Raw genomic sequence first — 22,527 nt, forward strand, 5'->3', positions numbered from 1 at the left:
GGAACCTGGCAGTGTAGCCTTTCGGCTTTGCGCCGGAATCCTATTGCGTATGCGCGAGGCCCCGCTCCTCTCTATTTGCCTGGCGGCCGGGGGAGGAGGAGGGAGCCACGCTGTGACGTCACGGCCGCGGCGCGGACTTCCTTCCAGGTTTGCTTCCTCCGGCCGTCCGATTGGCTGCACCGCAATGATGTCATTACTGTAAAAATGATGTCACTCCCGTACATGCAAATCGCACCCCCCGCCCCACACACATGCCAATGGGCAGGTGCACCTCAACACTGCACAATGGAGCCGTGGCTATACCACATCCCAGACAGTAATATGCAAGGCATGTATTATGTGTGAAAACTAGAAGTCTGTATGGGCATTATTCTCCTTAAAGTGATCACTTGTCCGCTGCAACCCTCCACTCCCCGACCTGGTTGTCATCTGTGTCAGGCTACGTCTTTCAATCGTTAGTAGGCTGCCCCTGGTGGGTATAGTTTAAAGTTATATTAAAGTCTTGTTTAAAAATAACAAACATATTATACTAACCTGCTCTGTGTATTGGTGTTGCACAGAGCAGCCCCGATCCTCCTCTTCTCGGGTCCCCCGCAATCGCTCCTGGCCCCTGCCGAGTGCCTCCACAGCAAGCAGCTTTCTATGGGGGCACCCAAGCCAAGCCACTGCTCTGTGCCCGCGTACTTTGTGGCTCTCATGCAACATTGCTGGATTGAAATGGGGCTCAGGTAAGTATTAGGGGGTGCTGCACACGGAAGGTGTTTTGTTACCGTAATGCATAGAAGACATTAAGATAAAAAACAAACATTCTGCCTTTAGAAGCACTTTAATGCCTGAATAGAGCCGATCGAAAAAATAAAATAAAAAATTCACTTGTCTGCCTTTAACAGATGGCAGGAATTAGTTTCTTGCTACACGTGCAACAAAATGAGGAGCTGAATGACTGGCTGCAAATTCATATACTGAAGCTTTGTTTACATAAACCCGCACACTGCAGCTTTGTTTACATAAACCCGCACACTGCAGCTTTGTTTACATAAACCCGCACACTGAAGCTTTGTTTACAAAAGGACCAAGAGAATGTCACCAGCACTCCAAGGATCTCCCAAATAAATTTGATGTTCTTTTTTTCCCCACAAATAGAGCTTTCTTTTGGTGGTGTTAGATCACATCTGCGGTTTTTATTTTTTGCACTATCAACAAAAAAGAGCAACAATTTAAAAAAAAAAAAAAAAAACACACCACACACAATATTTTTTACTTTCTGCAATAATACATATCCAAAATATAAAATAAAGAGTCAGAGAGATATAGATATATATATATATATATATATATATATATATATATATATATATATATATATATATATATATATATATATATATCTCTCTATCTAGCTCTCTCAATTGAGGACAATATGTATTTACATGTACAGTGGAACCTCGGATCACAAGCATAATCCGTTCCAGGAGAACGCTTGTAATCCAAAGTACTTGCATATCAAAGCGAACTTCCCCATAGAAGTCAATGGAAACCAAAATAATTTGTTCCGCATCGACTTCAATGGCATGCAATACCGCATGCAGCCAGAGGTAGGGGGGGGGGCGCCAGGGAGAGCCTCAGAAACGGACGGAAATGCCCAAGGACAGTTCGGCTGACCTCTGCAAACCTCGGAAAGTCTCCGTTCCCGAGATTTGTCGAGCTGTCCTTGGGCCTTTCCGTGCATTTCCGAACTGCGCCGTTCGGCTCCAGTGCCCCCCACCTCATGCCAAACGTGGTATTGCACACCGCTTTGGCCTGAATCCTGCTCGTTTTGCGAGACAGCACTCGCAAACCAAGTTAGGATATTTTAAAATACAGTGCTCGTATTGCGAAACGCTTTTTAACCGCAATCTGAGTTTCCACTGTACATATTTTCGGTAAAAATAGCGGCGCTATACCGTTGGAATTGCTGCGGAATTCGGCCGCTAGCGGTGCGGTATTAACCCCCGCTAGCGGCCGAAAAAGGGTTGATATTGAAAGGGTTGGGTTGATATCGCTCTGCAGAGGCGCATTGCGGGCGGTATTACAGCGGTGTCCCATTGTTTTCAATGGGAAGGAGCGGTATACACACCGCTCCAAAGATGCTGCTTGCAGGAGATTTTTTCTCTCTCCCGCCAGCGCATTGCCTCAGTGTGAAAGCCCTCGCGGCTTTTACATTGAGAATGCTGGGCAGGAGTTTTTTAGGCGCTATTTTTAGCGCTAAACCGCCTAAAAACTCCTCAGTGTGAAAGGGGCCTAAAGGAGGAGAAAGTCCGGCCATCAGTTCCTGACCTCAAGAGCACTTGGGCTATGCAGCAGGACAACAATCCGAAATACAAATACAGCAAGTCCATCTCCGAATGGCTCAAAATTAAGGTATGAGTGTCCTAGTCAAAGTCTGGACTTAAAGTGGTTGTAAACCCTTTACAACCACTTTTACCTACAGGTATGCCTAGATTAAGGCTTACCTGTAGGTGCTCAAAATATCACCTAAACCTCGATGGTTTAGGACATGGGTCTTCAAACTACGGCCCTCCAGTTGTTCAGGAACTACAATTCCCATCATGCCCAGTCATGTCAGTGAATGTCAGTGTGTTACAATGCCTCATGGGATGTGTAGTTCTACAACAGCTGGAGGGCCGTAGTTTGAGGATCCCTGGTTTAGGAGATATTTACAATAAAGACGGGTGCCGATGTCTACGGCGCCTGCACATATGCTATGCTCATTATGCCTTTGTCTTGCAGGTGTTTTTTTTTTTTTTTTATTAAGTGGGTTTACACCCACTTTAAAGGCCAAGTTCAACTTTTTTTTCCTAAATTCCAGCTCCCCTGTGTACCAATTCAGCATTAATGTACTTCTTTTGCAAAAATAAAACAGTTTTCTATTTATTCTACAAAGGCTTACCTCACTCTCTTCATGGATGTTTCAAAACACTTATGCATTACTTCTGCCTTACTTCCTGGACAGATTTAAAGTCATGACACAGGAAGGAGTTGACCAGTTGAGGGTAGATGATGCAGGGTGTGTGCCAATGAGATCAGCTGGTCAACTCCTTCCTGTGTCATGACCTAAAGTCTGTCCAGGAAGTAAGGCAGAAGTAATGAACCAGTGTTTTGAAGAGCGTGAGGTAAGGGTGTAGAATAAATAGAAAGCCGTTTTTGTTTTGCAAAAGAAGTACATTAATGCTATATTGGTATACAGGGGGGGCTGGAATTTAGTAAAAAAAAATAAAAAAAGTGAACAAAGGTGAATTTAGCCTTTTAAACCGGTTGAGATGCTAGGGCATGACCTTAACCACTTCAATACAGGGCACTTCCCCCTTCCTGCCCAGGATCATTTTCAGCGCTGTCACATTTTGAATGACAATTGCGCGGTCATACAACACTGTACCCAAACTAAAAGCGTTTTTCTTCCCACAAATAGAGCTTTCTTTTGATGCCATTTGATCACCACCACTGGGGTTTTTGTTTTTTACTAAACAAACTAAAAAAGTTTTTCTTCGTTTAGGTAATAACATTTTTATTTATTTGTTTTCTCCTTCACCGACAGGCACTGATGAGGCTACACTAATGGGCACCGATATATAGAATTGATGGGTACCGATAGGTGGCACTGATAAGGAGGTACCGACAGGCATCTGTGTAGGGCACTGACAGGTGTTACCGACAGGGCACTGATTGGCGATATGGGTGGGCACTGACAGGCATTGTGGTGGACACCTCTGATGGGGGCTGTACTGATAACCAATTTGCCAATTATCAGTGCACACCACCTTCCTGACAGGAGAGCCGCAGATCGGCTTTCCTTGTCAGCGCGAATACTTATTCACAGTAGCGTAGTTCCATCTAGTTATAGAGCAGTGATGACGAACCTTGGCACCCCAGATGTTTTGGAACTACATTTCCCATGATGCTCCACTACACTGCAGAGTGCAGGAGAATCATGGGAAATGTAGTGCCAAAACATCTGGGGTGCAGAGGTTCCCCATCACTGTTATAGGTGACACTTATAACTGGGAATCCTCTATATCAGGGGTCTCCAACCTCCGGGCCGCGGCCCATTACCGGGCTGTAGCCGTTTGCAGCGGGGGCCGTTAAGGCTGCACTTCGGGAGGTTCGGCAGGAGCGGGCGGGCAGAGAGATGACATCACCTCTCGCGGCCTGCCTCTGCATCACAGCTGTTCTGCCCACACAGCCGGCCCAGGAACAACACTGTCTGAGGTGTGTGAGAGCAAAGAGATGATGTCATCTCTCACCGCCCGCCCTGCCCCACCACCGTCTAGTCCTCACCGCCGGCACGATCACTACACTGAGGTGCGGCGGCCGAGAGATGAAATCTCACTGCCCGACCCACATTGCCGTATGTTCCACTCTCGCTTGGCAAGGGACAGTCCCCACCTGGCCCAGACGACATAATTTGTGTGACGAAACGCGCGGCGGGAGGAGGCGACGTGCCGACGTCACCGCGTTACAGTCCGAGCGGACGGGTGTTCGCTTAGCCGGCCGGCTTTCTTTTACATGCTGCTTACATGACTGAGTTTGTATGTTTTTTTTATCCTATTAAATTTTATATTGATCCTACGGAACTTCACTATGGCAAGTCCTTTATTATTTCCGGTACTTCATCTGCTTGGGTGACATCATATCTGAGGTTTTCATTGAATACAACTGGTGGTTGCTGTAGTCCACGTTTAAAGGCCCGGCTGGGGCTTACAGCCGCAAGCTATCCTTGCTTGCCATCTGGTAAGCGTGCATCCCTTATGGCGTTTTCACTTTTGGTGGTGGATTTTCCTTATTTGAATCACTCAAGAAGGATTTTCTGTTGTTTTTATGGACTTCATTGAACCATATTTTATGACATTTTTTACACAGTTGTCATTTATTGTTTGTTTATTCATCCATATATTAATACTACTCACAGTAGTATCTTTATTCTTTTCACACTTAATTGTTATTGTATCACAGCGCAGCTACATTTCTTGGCAAGCAATAGCCCCCCCCACCACCACCTGGCGGCAAGCGACAGCCCCCCCCCCCACCACCACCACCTGGCGGCAAGCGACAGCCCGCCCCCCCCCAACCTGGCGGCAAGCGACAGCCCGCCCCCCCCCAACCTGGCGGCAAGCGACAGCCCGCCCCCCCCCAACCTGGCGGCAAGCGACAGCCCGCCCCCCCCCCAACCTGGCGGCAAGCGACAGCCCGCCCCCCCCCCCAACCTGGCGGCAAGCGACAGCCCCCCTCCCCCACCTGGCGGCAAGCGACAGCCCCCCTCCCCCACCTGGCGGCAAGCGACAGCCCCCCTCCCCCACCTGGCGGCAAGCGACAAACTACATCTGGCGGCAAGTGACAAACTACATCTGGCGGCAAGTGACAAACTACATCTGGCGGCAGATGACACATTCAGGGTTCCCACTGATTCTGCAGTATGTCGAGTTGAACTATTTCATTTTTATTACAATGTAATAATAGAAATTATGCTTTTCAATCATCCTGACACCATAACAACCATGCTGTTGTGATGATTGAAGCGCCGACACCAGCCATTTCCCCAATAAAATCGCCCACGAAAAAAACGCATCCCGACCCCCCCCCCCCCCCCAGGCTATAGCATAATTTTCTTCCACGCAACCGGTCCCCAGTGACACTCGCACGCCGCAAATACGACTCCATCGCAGCCAAAGTTTCTGTGCGAAGATCTCGCTCCCACCACACCGACTCATCCACATCTCATGCTCTGTACTTACGAATGGGAGCCGAGATGATTGGCCCCCCCGATCATGTGACCACTGTGTCAAAAGCAGTGGTCACGTGACTAAATGGAGTACGCCCCACTTAAGACCCAGTTAAAGGGCCATGTAGGGATGTAGGGGGCAGGGAGAGGGTAACCAGCCAAGTATAAAAATATTGAAATATAAATAATGTAATTATGATATTAAAAATATATACAATCGTGAATAAACATTGTATATAATAGTGAAAATAATAATGCACAAATAATGATATATAAGCAATAATAAATTGAGTAGCTGGTAAGTAGTATATATATATATATATATATATATATATATATATATATATATATATATATATATATATATATGAGACATGGATATTAGACAATGTCCTATAACCAGCTAATAATATAATACTTATACATTTTTATAATTTTTTTTTTATTGATTTGCAAATTGTATATTATATTTATATTACTATCTGGTTATAGAGCATTGGTCAATATCCATGTCTCATATGTAACTACTTTATTATTATTCTTTTTATTTATTAACTATTTTTTTTATTTTTTATTATGGATTATTAGCTGGCTATAGAGCATTGCCAAGTATCATATACCGTAACTACTTCCCATGTATTATTTTTATTATATGGAAAGTAGTTACATTTCCATGAGACATTGATACTGGGCAAGCTAATAATAAAAATAGCTAATCAATGAAAATATAAATAATAATATTAATAATAAGTTAAATATTATTAACATAAATGAAATATTTAACTTATTATTACTATTATTAAACATAAATGAAATAAATAATAATAAGTTAAATATTTCATTTATTAATGTTGTTGTTATTATTAGTATCATCATTATTATTATTATTATTAATAACATAAATGAAATATTTAACTTATAATTATTTATATTTTCATTGATTAGCTATTTTTATTATTAGCTGGCTATAGAGCATTGCCCAGTATCATATACCGTAACTTCTTCCTATATATTATTTGTATTAATATATGGAAAGTAGTTACATATCTATGAGACATTGATACTGGGCAAGCTAATAATAAAAATAGCTAATCAATGAAAATATAAAGAATAATAATAATAAATAATATATATTTTATTTATTAACGATTTTTTATTATGGATTATTAGCTGGCTATAGAGCATTGCCCAGTATCATATGCCGTAACTACTTCCCATATATTATTATTATTAATATATGGAAAGTAGTTACATATCTATGAGACATTGATACTGGGCAATGCTCTATAGCCAGCTAATAATAAAAATAGCTAATCAATGAAAATATAAATAATAATAAGTTAAATATTTCATTTATGTTATTAATAATAATAACAATAACAACATTAATAAATGAAATATTTAACTTATTATTATTATTATGTTAAATATTTCATTTATTAATGTCATTATTTAATATTATTATTTATTTCATTTAATAATAATAGTAATAAGTTAAACATTTCATTTATGTTAATAATAATAATAATATTTAACTTAAAGAGGAGTTCCACCCTAAAAATTGACCTCCGCTTAACCCACTCCTCGCCCCCTTACATGCCACATTTGATGTAATTTTTTTGGGGGGGGGGGGGGGAGTGGGGGCTTCAGGAGAAGGGGACTTCCTGTCCCACTTCCTCCTTCCGCCGAGGGGCTGCAAAGGCGATACGTCATATGGCCTTTTGGCAGCCCCTCCCTGTAGGCGATCGCCTGGGCCGCGCATGCGCAGTGCCGCTCGCGCATGTGCAGTGGGTGCCCGGCCGTGAAGCCGAAAGCTGCCACAGCCGGGTGCCCACAGTGACAATGAAGACGCCGGCCGGAGGGGGAGGGGGTGTGAGGAGCGGAGCCCCGGCCGGCGCGTCGCTGGAGCCGTGGAGCAGGTAAGTGTCAGTTTATTAAAAGCCAGCAGCTACACTTTTTGTAGCTGCTGACTTTTAATAAACTTAAAAAATGGGTGGAAAACCCCTTTAATAATAATAATAATAATAATAATAAGTTAAATATTATTATTAACATAAATGAAATATTTAACTTATTACTATTATTATTATTAAATAACAAATGAAATAAATAATAAATAATGACATTAATAAATGAAATATTTAACATAATAATAATAAGTTAAATAATATTTCATTTATTAATGTTGTTATTATTATTATTATTAATAACATAAATGAAATATTTAACTTATTATTATTATATTTTCATTGATTAGCTATTTTTATTATTAGCTTGCCCAGTATCAATGTCTCATAGATATGTAACTACTTTCCATATATTAATAATAATAATATATGGGAAGTAGTTACGGTATAGGATACTGGGCAATACTCTATAGCCAGCTAATAATCCATAATAAAAAATAGTTAATAAATAAAATATAATATTATTATGGGATGGCTACATATGTAGGATATTGATACCTGGCACTGCTCTGAGTCTATAACATAATATTGATCTGGATATTGATTGGTGATCAGTGCAGCCCCCGGATCCCCCCTCCTCCTCCGGGGTGTAAGCACACAATGATCCCGGATCTGTGCTCCGTACACCCGGCACACCATCCCTCCCCCCACCCCAGGCCGGGCTCCCTCTCCCAGCCAGCACCCTCCCGTTCTCCCCCGGATGTCAGTACAGACAATGGATAGAGCCGAAGCCGCTCCCAGCACTCACCGATCAGCGGAGTCTCCTTCCTCGTCCGGCCGCACGGCTCCTCCTCTCTACCGGCTCCGGCCTGTGTGTGTGCCCTGCAGATCCGGCGGCCACCGCCTGCCAATCACCGGCCACGGAGGAGGAGCTTACCGTGGGAGGGGCGGGCCCCTTCGCAGGTCCCGGGGGTGGGGCCGGATAAGAGAGGGGAGGGGTTGTGTTAGGTCGCTCGGCTTACACTGAGGGGGGAGGGGTTACAGGGAGGGGGGCGGAGATCTCATTGGCAGTACAGTCATTTCCTATTATATCGCACTTAGCTTGGCAGAAGCGAGTCAGGAGCCAGGAGAACACAAATCCCCGCCCACATCGCGGCGCAGGAGAGGCGCTAGGAAGGGGAGGGGCGGACTGGGAGGGGAGGGGCTTGGAGGAGGTGAGCACGTGGTGATAAAGGAGGGGAGGAGCAAGCATGCAGCCAGTGAGGGCTGAGATATTCTCCTGTATGTATGTTCCAGATCGGATGAGAGAAGACCTATGGAGGCAGCTGTGTGCTTCTCATTATTATTATATATATCGGTCCTCTGTGTATATTATTATATATCGGTCCTCTGTGTATATTATTATATATCGGTCCTCTGTGTATATTATTATATATCGGTCCTCTGTGTATATTATTATATGTCAGTCCTCTGTGTATATTATTATATATCGGTCCTCTGTGTATATTATTATTATATATCAGTCCTCTGTGTATATTATTATTATTATTATTATTATTATATAGTGGTCCCCTGTGTATATTATTATATGTCAGTCCTCTGTGTATATTATTATATATCGGTCCTCTGTGTATATTATTATATATATCGGTCCTCTGTGTATATTATTATATATCGGTCCTCTGTGTATATTATTATATATCGGTCCTCTGTGTATATTATTATATATCGGTCCTCTGTGTATATTATTATTATATATCGGTCCTCTGTGTATATTATTATATGTCAGTCCTCTGTGTATATTATTATATATCGGTCCTCTGTGTATATTATTATATATATCGGTCCTCTGTGTATATTATTATATATCGGTCCTCTGTGTATATTATTATTATATATATCGGTCCTCTGTGTATATTATTATTATATATCGGTCCTCTGTGTATATTATTATTATATATCGGTCCTCTGTGTATATTATTATTATATATCGGTCCTCTGTGTATATTATTATTATATGTGTATAATATAAAATAATGCGCTAATTATTAACTTAATTATGCCAACCGTGCTGAACAGTGATTCAAAAAACAATAAGGAACAAATCCACAAATAATGTCCAATTGTGTCTAAGATGTGCACCAGTGTTTCAATTAAAACAGCAACACCCAGTTCAGTGCAGTGATAGGATTAAACGATGTAATCACAAAACCACTCCTGCTTCACAGATGGGGGGTTCTCCTCCACACAGACACCGCTCATGAAAAGAAAAGGAGACAGCTCATTGCACAGATGGTATGGCACCAGAAAGAACCAAGCAAAAAGATATTCCTCTAGAATGGCACACTCACGCTACCGCCGTTAAAACACAGCATGGATATTCAATGCACCAATCCTCCATAGGGCCGCTCAGCTGATGTTGCATCTACTCATTCGGATCCACTGTCCCGCTCGTAGCTCCTCCCCCCCGCGTTACGTCAATGGTCACTTGACTTACTCATGGGTCACCCATGAGTAAGTCAAGTGACCATTGACGTAACGCGTGGGGGAGGAGCTACGAGCGGGACAGTGGATCCGAATGAGTAGATGCAACATCAGCTGAGCGGCCCTATGGAGGATTGGTGCATTGAATATCCATGCTGTGTTTTAACGGCGGTAGCGTGAGTGTGCCATTCTAGAGGAATATCTTTTTGCTTGGTTCTTTCTGGTGCCATACCATCTGTGCAATGAGCTGTCTCCTTTTCTTTTCATGAGCGGTGTCTGTGTGGAGGAGAACCCCCCATCTGTGAAGCAGGAGTGGTTTTGTGATTACATCGTTTAATCCTATCACTGCACTGAACTGGGTGTTGCTGTTTTAATTGAAACACTGGTGCACATCTTAGACACAATTGGACATTATTTGTGGATTTGTTCCTTATTGTTTTTTGAATCACTGTTCAGCACGGTTGGCATAATTAAGTTAATAATTAGCGCATTATTTTATATTATACACTTTTTTACTTTGTTTGACCCACTACCAAATATTTTTGCAGCTTTTTATTATTTGGTGATTTATTAATGTTATATGTTTGAGTATTTAATTTAGCGCTGTAGTTATTTTTACATATTATTATTATATATTGTCCTCTGTGTATATTATTATATATCGGTCCTCTGTGTATATTATTATTATATATCGGTCCTCTGTGTATATTATTATTATATATCGGTCCTCTGTGTATATTATTATATATCGGTCCTCTGTGTATATTATTATTATATATCGGTCCTCTGTGTATATTATTATTATTATTATTATTATTATTATATAGTGGTCCCCTGTGTATATTATTATATGTCAGTCCTCTGTGTATATTATTATATATCGGTCCTCTGTGTATATTATTATTATATATCGGTCCTCTGTGTATATTATTATTATATATTGTCCTCTGTGTATATTATTATTATATATCGGTCCTCTGTGTATATTATTATATATCGGTCCTCTGTGTATATTATTATATATCGGTCCTCTGTGTATATTATTATATATCGGTCCTCTGTGTATATTATTATTATATATCGGTCCTCTGTGTATATTATTATATATCGGTCCTCTGTGTATATTATTATTATATATCGGTCCTCTGTGTATATTATTATATATCGGTCCTCTGTGTATATTATTATTATATATCGGTCCTCTGTGTATATTATTATATATCGGTCCTCTGTGTATATTATTATTATATATCGGTCCTCTGTGTATATTATTATTATATATCGGTCCTCTGTGTATATTATTATTATATATCGGTCCTCTGTGTATATTATTATATATCGGTCCTCTGTGTATATTATTATTATTATTATTATATAGTGGTCCCCTGTGTATATTATTATATGTCAGTCCTCTGTGTATATTATTATATATCGGTCCTCTGTGTATATTATTATATATATCGGTCCTCTGTGTATATTATTATATATCAGTCCTCTGTGTATATTATTATATATCGGTCCTCTGTGTATATTATTATATATATCGGTCCTCTGTGTATATTATTATATATCGGTCCTCTGTGTATATTATTATATATCGGTCCTCTGTGTATATTATTATATATCGGTCCTCTGTGTATATTATTATATATCGGTCCTCTGTGTATATTATTATTATATATCGGTCCTCTGTGTATATTATTATTATATATTGTCCTCTGTGTATATTATTATTATATATCGGTCCTCTGTGTATATTATTATATATCGGTCCTCTGTGTATATTATTATATATCGGTCCTCTGTGTATATTATTATTATATATTGTCCTCTGTGTATATTATTATTATATATCGGTCCTCTGTGTATATTATTATATTTCGGTCCTCTGTGTATATTATTATATATCGGTCCTCTGTGTATATTATTATATATCGGTCCTCTGTGTATATTATTATATATTGTCCTCTGTGTATATTACTGGGCACCTTTACCCCCTTCTTGCCCAGGCCCATTTTCAGCTTTCAGCTGGACTTCTGTGAATGGTTCATAGTCTACAAGGAGTTCTGCGAATGGTTCATAGTCTACAAGGGGTTCTGTGAGTGGTTCATAGTCTACAAGGAGTTCTGTGAATGGTTCATAGTCTACAAGGAGCTCTGTGAATGGTTCATAGTCTACAAGGAGTTCTGCGAATGGTTCATAGTCTACAAGGGGTTCTGCGATTGGTTCATAGTCTACAAGGAGTTCTGCGAATGGTTCATAGTCTACAAGGGGTTCTGTGAGTGGTTCATAGTCTACAAGGAGTTCTGTGAATGGTTCATAGTCTACAAGGAGCTCTGTGAATGGTTCATAGTCTACAAGGAGCTCTGTGAATGGTTCATAGTCTACAAGAAGTTCTGCGAATGGTTCATTGTCTACAAGGAGGTCTGTGAGTGGTTCATAGTCTACAAGGAGTTCTGTGAGTGGTTCATAGTCTACAAGGAGTTCTGTGAGTGGTTCATAGTCTACAAGGAGTTCTGTGAGTGGTTCATAGTCTACAAGAAGTTCTGCGAATGGTTCATTGTCTACAAGGAGTTCTGTGAGTGGTTCATAGTCTACAAGGAGTTCTGTGAGTGGTTCATAGTCTACAAGGAGTTCTGTGAGTGGTTCATAGTCTACAAGGAGTTCTGTGAGTGGTTCATAGTCTACAAGGAGTTCTGTGAGTGGTTCATAGTCTACAAGAAGTTCTGCGAATGGTTCATTGTCTACAAGGAGTTCTGTGAGTGGTTCATAGTCTACAAGGAGTTCTGTGAGTGGTTCATAGTCTACAAGAAGTTCTGCGAATGGTTCATAGTCTACAAGGAGTTCTGCGAATGGTTCATTGTCTACAAGGAGGTCTGTGAATGGTTCATAGTCTACAAGGAGGTCTGTGAGTGGTTCATAGTCTACAAGGAGTTCTGTGAATGGTTCATAGTCTACGGGACTTTACGGGTGAATCTCTTGTACACAATGTACCGTAAAACATTACATTTATTAATATTTAAGGATTGAACAATGTAGAGTGGTGTAACACATAAACCATACATAATATATAATACAGCATATAAATAAGGTTCCATGCTCAAAAAGAGCTACATCAATGTAAGAAACCTTTTCCCCTATAGTCCGACGCGTTTCGGGAGGTGTAACGCGCCGTATCCCTTCTTCAGGGTAATGAAGAAGTTGGTATAAAGAGGTACTCTGGGGAAAAAAAGCAAAATATATCGTTTCCAGACATGAACAGAGCAGGTATTGCGTCAATCTGAAATAATAACTACCGTATATACTCGTGTATAAGACTTTTTCAGCACATTTTTTTTATGCTGAAAAAAGCCCCCATCCACTTATACTGTGAGTGAGGGCTGGACTGGCCTACCAGGATACCGGGACATTTCCCGGTAGGCCCGCTTGACCTGGGGCCGCTTTGAACTGTGGCTGCAGCGCTCCCCTCTCTCCCTCCCTTACACAGCAGGAGAGCGCTGTGTCTCGGAGCTGACTCTGAAATGTTCGGCAGCGCTGTGACACAAGTCCCGCCCTCCTCCTAGACCAGCTTGTGTGATAGACAGAACACTGCGTCTATCACACGAGCTGGTCTAGGAGGAGGGCGGAACTATTGTCACAGCGCTGTGTCTCGGAGCTGACTCTGAAATGTTCGGCAGCGCTGTGACAAAAGTCCCGCCCTCCTCCTAGACCAGCTTGTGTGATAGACAGAACACTGCGTCTATCACACGAGCTGGTCTAGGAGGAGGGCGGAACTTTTGTCACAGCGCTGTGTCTCTGAGCTGACTCTGAAATGTTCGGCAGCGCTGTGACAAAAGTCCCGCCCTCCTCCTAGACCAGCTTGTGTGATAGACAGAACACTGCGTCTATCACACGAGCTGGTCTAGGAGGAGGGCGGAACTTTTGTCACAGCGCTGTGTCTCGGAGCTGACTCTGAAATGTTCGGCAGCGCTGTGACAAAAGTCCCGCCCTCCTCCTAGACCAGCTTGTGTGATAGACAGTGATCCATGGACTCGGGTTAATAACACCCGCTCTGCATGTTGCAACAAAAGTTGATTTTGTTACTTGATCTCCTATCCTAGGAATAAGTAATTATTCCACCAATGTGTGTGTTTCTTTTTATTTGCAACAAATGTATCAGTATGTAATGTTTCAGTAGGCTGCATTCACACCTGAGCGTCGGTCGTTTTTTTGGGCGTTTTTTTTCTGGCGTTTTGTCGCGCGTATTTGCGCGTTTGCATACAGCGTCGTGCGACGTTTTTGTACTTCGGCGTTTTTTATTTTAGCCAATAGGAAAAATGATCATCTTTTCATCACTTGTTGCTATGTTGGTAGATTTTTTTAATCTTCTGCATGGGCGACAAGTTCTATTTATTAAAGCGACGAAACGCCCGTAGCAAACGCCCGTTGTCGCGCGATACGCTCAATTCGCGCGTTTCCCATTACTTTCTATGGGAAAAAAAAAAACGCTTAAATACGCCCAAACCGCACGATACGCGCGATTAAAAAAGGTCCGGGACTTGTTTGAGCTTCGCGCGACAGGCGTTTGGGCGTTCAGGTGTGAACAGTCACCATAGGGAATAATGTTAATTCTCCCCTCTGGCGTTTGTGAGCAGTGCGCTTCAGGCGTAAAAACGCCTAGGTGTGAATGGGGCCTATAGCGTACTGAATCGCGGCGTTTTGTCCCGCGAATTGCGGCGGCAAATAGCGGCGTTTTGTACCGCGATTTGCGGCGACAAAACGCCGCGATTGTGAATGCAGCCTGTGACCCCCTCTATGGAGATGGTTCACATCTCCTAGCCGAACGCCGAAAGACGCCTGAAAAAAAGGTCCGGGACCTTTTTTCAGGCGTTAGGCGTGGAGATGTGAACCATCTCCAAAGAGGGCAATGCTAAAGCAGCGTGTCGGGGCGGCAGCGGCGTTCACACTACAGGCGTATATACGCCTAGGTGTGAACGGGGCCTAAGGCTTCATTTCCACTGGCGTTTTTACAGCCACTTTTCTGAGTGTTTTTTACAGCTTAAAAACGCCTGTCCATGTTATTCTATGGCATCATGCCCACATAGGCGTTTTTGAGCTGCAAATGGCATAGGCGTTTTTGAGCTGTAAAAAAAACGCAGGACCAGGGCGTTCTGAAGCTCCAGAGTAGAGCTGTAAAAACGCCAGACGTTAAACGCTCAACGCGCGAAAACGCTCAAAAACGCTACCGTGGCATTTTTAAAGCTGCAGCTCACAAAAAAAAAAAATTTTTTTTTTTTTTTACAAAATAAACATGGACAGGCGTTTTTAAGCTGTAAAAAAGGCTAACAGTGGCTGTAAAAACTCCAGTGGAAATGAAGCCTAACACAGCGGTTTCTTCTACTTCAAGGTTGGTACAAAATGTCCTCCACCTGGGCCCTTTGCTCTACCCGTCAGCGAGCATGCCCCTCTTTTCCTTCCCTTCTCGGAAAGGTATGGTCTATAATAAAGCTTTGCCTTTGTAGCTTCTTATTTGATGCTGTTCAGACGGAGATCGGAGCCGGTCGCCCTGGCGGCTGCCAATCAGATCTTCCCAGGGTCACTTTGATTTTCACGTCTGCCCGCTGGAAGGTGGCACCTGGGAATATCAATTTAAATGATCCGGGGCTGGAGCCAGGCGGATAGTCGGTGCAGGCGGCAGATTTCCGACTAATTACGTCTGACACTATGTGTTCCTCCAATGCACAGTGCATGCCACGCCACTACTGTTGGTAGTGGTATACGCCCCCCCCCCTGTAACGGCAGACATTTTTACAGACTTAAGTGTGCAATTTGCTGCCTTCCCGGTTATGGCTGCCCTTATAGTGGGTGACTTCAACTCGGTGCTCGACCCTGTGCGGGACCGCTTGAGGCCCATCCCCTATGACTCTAAGCTGTTTAGTCAGTGGTGTGACTCCTTCGGTTATGTAGATCTCTGGAGGCTCAGTCATCCAGGGGCTCAGGAATATACATGCCAGTCCCGGACGTACCGTACTCTTTCCAGGCTGGACTATGCTCTGGGGACTCCGGATTTGATACCCAGTGTACAGACAGTTTCCCATTTACCTCAGACGTTGTCCGACCATTCCGCAATGACTGTGGAATTGGTGATGGGTCATAGGCCCTCCTTTCGGGTGTGGCGGCTCAGTCCCTTTTGGGTCTCCGCGCCTGAATTTCAGGAACAGATCAGGCAGGATATGTCCCACTATTGGGGGGACAACGCTGGGTCGGCCTCCTTTGGTCCCACCTGGGACGCCTTTAAGGCGACGGTGAGGGGTTCATACATTTCTAACATCTCCAGTCATAGGAAATCCTCCCGGGCCGCTCTTTTGGCCCTGGAGTCCTCCCTGGAGAGGGCCAGGGCTCAATACACTGCGCACCCCACCCCGGACTCCCACGGGGCACTGGTGGGGGCGCACAGAGCCCTTGACCTTCACAGGGTGGATGTGACGCGGAAACAACAGCTATATTTGTCAGCTAGGATACTTGAGCATGGTGGTAAGAATGGCAAGATGTTGGCATTTCTGTCCCGCACGGAGTACGTGGATCGGACGATACCCCGTATTCAGTTGCCGGATGGCTCTGTCGCTTCGGACCCCATAGCCATAAATCAGGCCTTTAAATCCTTTTATGAAAGTCTGTACGCCGCCCCTCCCCCCCCAGAAGAGGAAGAGACATTGGGATTCCTAGAATCTCTTCGGTTCCCAGTCCTAGAGGAATCACATGTTTCGATACTGGACAAACCCCTAACGGTAGAAGAGGTCACCGAGGCTATTCATTCACTTCCCCCAAATAGGGCTCCTGGGTTAGACGGCTTGCCCGCCGAGTTGTACAAAAACTACGCGGAAGAGTTGGCACAGAAGTTACACTCCTTGTTTGGGCAGGCTCTGCAGGAGGGTGAGCTCCCCTCCTCCATGTGTGAAGCCCTGATTGTGGTGCTCCCTAAGCCTGACAAGGACAAGTTGCTATGTGGGTCGTACCGCCCCATTTCGCTTCTAAACAGTGATGTGAAGGTGCTAGCTAAAGTTCTGGCCCTAAGATTACAGAAGGTTATTCTCCATCTTATTCACAGGGATCAGGCGGGGTTCATGCCTGGAAGGAGTACGTACGACAATATCCGGCGACTCTATTTGCACATTCACCAGGCTGAGGCCAGGAAAATGGGGGGTTTGGTGCTGTCTTTGGACATACTAAAGGCCTTTGACACCGTCAACTGGTCGTTCCTGTGGGAGGCCATGCACCGAATGGGCTTTAGTGCCCGATTCATCAAGTGGGTCCGCTTGCTGTACACCAATCCCAGAGCCAGGGTTAGCACTAATAAAGATGTTTCAGATGTTTTTACTTTGCAGAGGGGTACCAGGCAGGGCTGTCCGCTCTCGCCACTCCTGTTCGCATTGGCCATTGAGCCTTTGGCTCTGGCGGTGCGACAGACGGCGGAGGTGGCCGGGATCTGTTACGGTTCCCTCTCTGAAAAGATATCTCTATACGCGGACGACGCCCTGATTTACCTCGACGGAACGGAGCGGTCCTTTGTCTCCCTGATGAGGGTGGTGGAGGAATTTGGGAAGGTCTCCGGGTTGAGAGTTGGTTGGGAAAAATCGGTTGCATTCCCTATAGGCCCTATGCTTGATTATTCCTACCTCTCAAGGTCCAAATTGTCCATTCAACCTACCTTTAAATACTTGGGGATAAATGTTAACGCAGACCTGTCTTCCTACGAAACTCTAAATGTTACCCCAATTGTTACACACATGGAGACTAGGCTCAAAACCTGGACCTCCTTGCCGCTTAACCTTATTGGCCGGGTGAACATTTTCAAGATGATTTACCTACCAAAATTTTTGTATGTGTTTCGGGCATCCCCAATTTTTTTGTTAAAGAAACTTTTTAAAAAACTTGACTCGATCCTTTTCACCTTTTTATGGCAGGGATCGAGCCCTCGCATGGCCAGGGCCTCTCTCCAGGCGCCTAAACTGGAGGGGGGTCTGGCTTGCCCTAACCTACGTCGGTACTTTATAGCATCTCAACTAACGTATGTCTATGATTGGTTCCTGGAGGCCTCCCCATCATGCTCCACTGCTCTACTGACTGCTCAAGTGGGCTCCAGGGACTCGTTGGTCGATGACCTTCTCAGGTCAAGGGCGGGACGATGCTCCCGTTACGCTCCGACAGAGGTGGGCTGGTTGGCGTGGCACGAGGGCAATGACTTGCTCACTGATTCAGGCGGGGTATCTCCTAGGGCCCCCCTATGGTATAATGCAAATTTCCCTGAGCTCCTGGGCCATCCCGACTCCGGGTGGTGGACCCGGGTTGGGATCACGCGTGCTTCCCACATTTTTATCAATGATCGGTTTCTCTCATTTGAAGAACTGCGGGCTCGCAATGGGATACAGGTGAAATTTCTATTCAGATACATTTCCCTCCGCCATGCGGTTCGGGCACAGTTTGGGGGTCTGGCCCAGGGGCTCACAGAATCGCCTCTGGAGGCTCTCATGTCATACTCAGACATAGAGAAATTGGTCACAGTGTTCTATACACGCCTACAGTCTGTGGGGGTTGAACCATTTCAAATTGCCCAAAGAAAGTGGGAGGTGGATATTCCGGGGCTGTCCGAGGAGGGATGGGAGGAGGCCTCGGAGGCGTGCTTCCTTGATCTCATAGGCTCTAATGATCAATACATACAATTTAAGTTCATCCACCAGTTGCACTATACCCCTGCCAGGTTGGCCCGTATGGGTCTGAATCCCAGTGCTTCCTGCCCCAGGTGTGACTCCACGGAGGCCAACTATTCACATATGTTTTGGTCATGTCCAGCTGTTTCACTATATTGGAAGGAACTATTTTCTTTTTTTAAGGACACTTTACACATCTCTGTTCCCCTCGCCCCGGAGACCGGATTGTTGGGGGTGCTAAATGACTCTGTACCTACCACCCATGCTCGAACTTTAATACGAACTGTTCTATTCTATGCCAGGAAACTGATTTTGTTACATTGGAAAAGTGCCTCTGCCCCGAATACCCAAATGTTGTATCGTATGGTGAATAAGGTATTACCTATGTTTAAGTGTATATATAAGGGAAGGGCCTGTCCCAAGAAGTTTTACAAGATTTGGCAGCCCTGGTTGGACATAGCGGACTCCTTTTGGGGGGACACCCCTCTCTCTCAGCCATAACTGGCTGTGGGCGGGGGGGGGGCTCCGGGCGGCCTGGGCTGGGGTGTATGGGCGTGGGGGGTGAGGGGCTACGAGGTCAGTATGGATGAATGTGGGTGTGAGTTGGAGTGAATGTCGGAGGTGTATGACATGTTATGTTTCTATCTGTTCCTTTGGCTGACAGCCAAATGTTTGTGCCGATGTACCAGCTTGGGCTCAGGCTGGGTCACCTGGCGACAAAGTACCCCTCCGTTGAGGGATTGGTGCAGCTATGCTCCGGGAGGGGATGGGGCATGGGGGTTTGGAATGTTTGTTTCTATGCCACCTCATGCTGACTTTGTGACAACTAATGTTCCCTTTCTTCCTTTCCGGAAGTGTATGTCAATGTAAAACCAATAAAAATTGTTTTCAAAAAAAAATTACGTCTGACACCCGGGCTTCTGAGTCTCCGTCTGTGATGGATTATTTAGAAGTGGAGGTGCTGTAAAGGTTTTCTTTCTGGCGGGTGGCACGGATCAAATCCAACGCAGAAGATGCCGCCAACCCCCCCCCCCCCAGAACAAAGAGTTTCAAAGGCATGAAAAATACATTGTTCCACTCCATGTACAAGTGCTGGTGAAAAACTGTTCTTAAAGGGACGCCACGGGTGGCGTTCCCGTTGTGCTCAGCGTATAGTATGCAAATTGCATACTAACGCCGATTCACAACGTTACGCGAGCCCTGCGTACGCAGTTTACGTCGTTTGCGTACGGCGGTTTTCGCGCAAGGCTGCCCCTGCTATTAGCAGGGGCAGCCAATGTTACGTATACCCGTTGTTCCCGCGTCGCGAAATTTGAACTTTACGTAGTTTGCGTAAGTGAATCGTGAATGGCGCTGGACGCCATTCACGTTCACTTTGAAGCAAATGACGTCCTTGCGACGTCATTTGCCGCAATGCACGTCGGGAAAGTTTCCCGACGGAGCATGCGCTCTACGCGCCTAATTTAAATGATTCCCGCCCCCTACGGGATCATTTAAATTGCGCGCGCTTACGCCGGGCATTTTGCCGGAGCGCCCACGTGAATCGCGGGTAGCGCAGAAAATTTGTGGGGGCGCAGGGCAAAAACGTTGCCCTGCGCCTCCGTAAAAACTGCGCAAAGGTACCTGAATCTGCCCCATTATTATTAAAGGGTCCAGAGGTCCCCAGGGCCCCGGATGGCAACCCCCCCTTTTTTTTAATAAAAAAAAACATTTTTTTATCTTATTTTCTTTCTTTTTTTTTTTCTTATATATATATATATATATATATATTTTTTTTTTTTTATTAAAGGGCTCAGAGGTCCCCAGGGCCCCATGTGGCAAACCCCCTTTTTTTATTTGTTATAAATGCTTATTTTTTTATTTTTGTTTATATATATTTATTTTTTGGGTTTTTATTAAAGGGCACAGAGGTCCCCAGGGCCCTGGATGGCGACCCCCCCCTTTTTTTTTTATAAATGTTTAATTTTTTTTATATATTTTTTTTTATTAAAGGGCCCAGAGGTCCCGGATGGCAACCCCCCTTTTTTGTATTTTTTTTTTATTTCTTCTTTTTTTTGTAAAGGCCCCCCCCGCTTCTCAATTCGCAGCAGCCCCCCGCTTCTCAATTTCAGGCGGCAGTACCCCCCCCCCCCCCGGTTCTCTGCTCCAGGGGGCCCATAATTCCTGATGGCTGCCTTGCACACGACAACTGGTCAAAATCATATTGATTTGAACTTGAAAGGAAATTACAATGATGTTTTCTTAAATTGGTTACAAAAGACAGAACTCAACTCAACTCAAAGAAACAAAAACTTTACTTTAAAGACTCTATGGAGAAAATACTGTATTAATGTAGCGGTGGCTGGTGCTCAAAATTCTTGGGGGTGCAAACAAACTGAAAAATTCAGAAAAAAACTCAATCAATTGCAGCCTCACTGTGCCCATCCATAGCAGCCACCGTGCCCATCAATTTCAGCCACTGTGCCCATCAATTGCAGCCTCAGTATGACCATCCGTAGCAGCTACTGTGCCCATTAATTGCAGCCACTGTGCCCATAAATTGCAGCCACTGTGCCCATCAATTGCAGCCTCAGTGTGCCCATCCGTGGCAGCTACTGTGCCCATTAATTGCAGCCACTGTGCCCATCCATTGCAGCCACTGTGCCCATCCATTGCAGCCACTGTGCCCATCCATTGCAGCCACTGTGCCCATCCATTGCAGCCACTGTGCCCATCCATTGCAGCCACTGTGCTCTTCCATTGCAGCCACTGTGCCCTTCCATTGCAGCCACTGTGCAAATCCATAGCAGCCACTGTGCCCATCAATAGCAGCCACTGTGCCCATCAATTGCAACCACTGTCCCCGTTTCATGTACTTCAGGTTTACATTACAGTTTCCCTCTTAAAAACGCATCATCTTTCAGCCCTCAGTTTGCAAAATAATTTGGTACATCCTACATTAGGGTTGCGACCTGTCCGGGATTCACCTGGGTGGGTTCACTGTGGGTTTTGGATCCTGTGTCCGAGTTTCAGTCCATCTGAAACCTGGACACATCAGTGGCAGCCCTGCAGCACCAGTCCTCATACCAGCTTTCAGTGCTTTTAATTATATTGGTGGGGGGGAAGTGCTTTAACTGGGGTACAGACTGGCCTGGGGGGATTATACTTGGGTACAGACTGGCCTGGGGGGGTTATACTTGGGTACAGACTGGCCTGGGAGATTATACTTGGGTACAGACTGACCTGGGGGGATTATATTGGGGTACAGACTGGCCTGGAGGGATTATACTTGGGCACAGATTGGTCTGGGGGGATTATACTTGAGTTCAGACTGGCCTGGGGGATTATACTGGGGTACAGACTGGCCTGGGGGATTATACTTGGGTACAGACTGGCTTGGGGGGATTATACTTGGGCACAGACTGGCCTGGGGGATTATACTTGGGCACAGACTGGTCTGGGGGGATTATACTGGGGGACATACTGACCTGGGGGGATTATACTTGGGTACAGACTGGCCTGGGGGGATTATACTTGGGTACAGACTGGCCTGGGGGGATTATACTTGGGTACAGACTGGCCTGGGGGATTATATTGGGGTACCGACTGGCCTGGGGGGATTACACTTGGGTACAGACTGGCCTGGGGGAATTATACTAAGGGACAAACTGGCCTGGGGGGGGATTATACTGGGGACAGACTGGCCTGGGGGATT

General features: G+C 44.6%; 1 protein-coding gene across 1 annotated transcript in view; it reads right to left on the reverse strand.

Annotated features, from left to right (window-relative positions):
• The window catches only part of CTNNBIP1 (catenin beta interacting protein 1), a 51,193-nt gene extending 42,589 nt beyond the window's left edge, over window positions 1-8,604 (reverse strand). Inside the window, exon 1 of the mRNA XM_040326404.1 lies at window positions 8,471-8,604. The gene's annotated coding sequence lies outside the window, so the exon portion shown is untranslated. The remainder of the gene's footprint in view (window positions 1-8,470) is intronic.
• Window positions 8,605-22,527: the final 13,923 nt, after the last annotated feature.

Source organism: Rana temporaria, chromosome 10 (assembly GCF_905171775.1).
Source record: "Rana temporaria chromosome 10, aRanTem1.1, whole genome shotgun sequence".
In the NCBI taxonomy this organism is placed as follows: domain Eukaryota; kingdom Metazoa; phylum Chordata; class Amphibia; order Anura; family Ranidae; genus Rana; species Rana temporaria.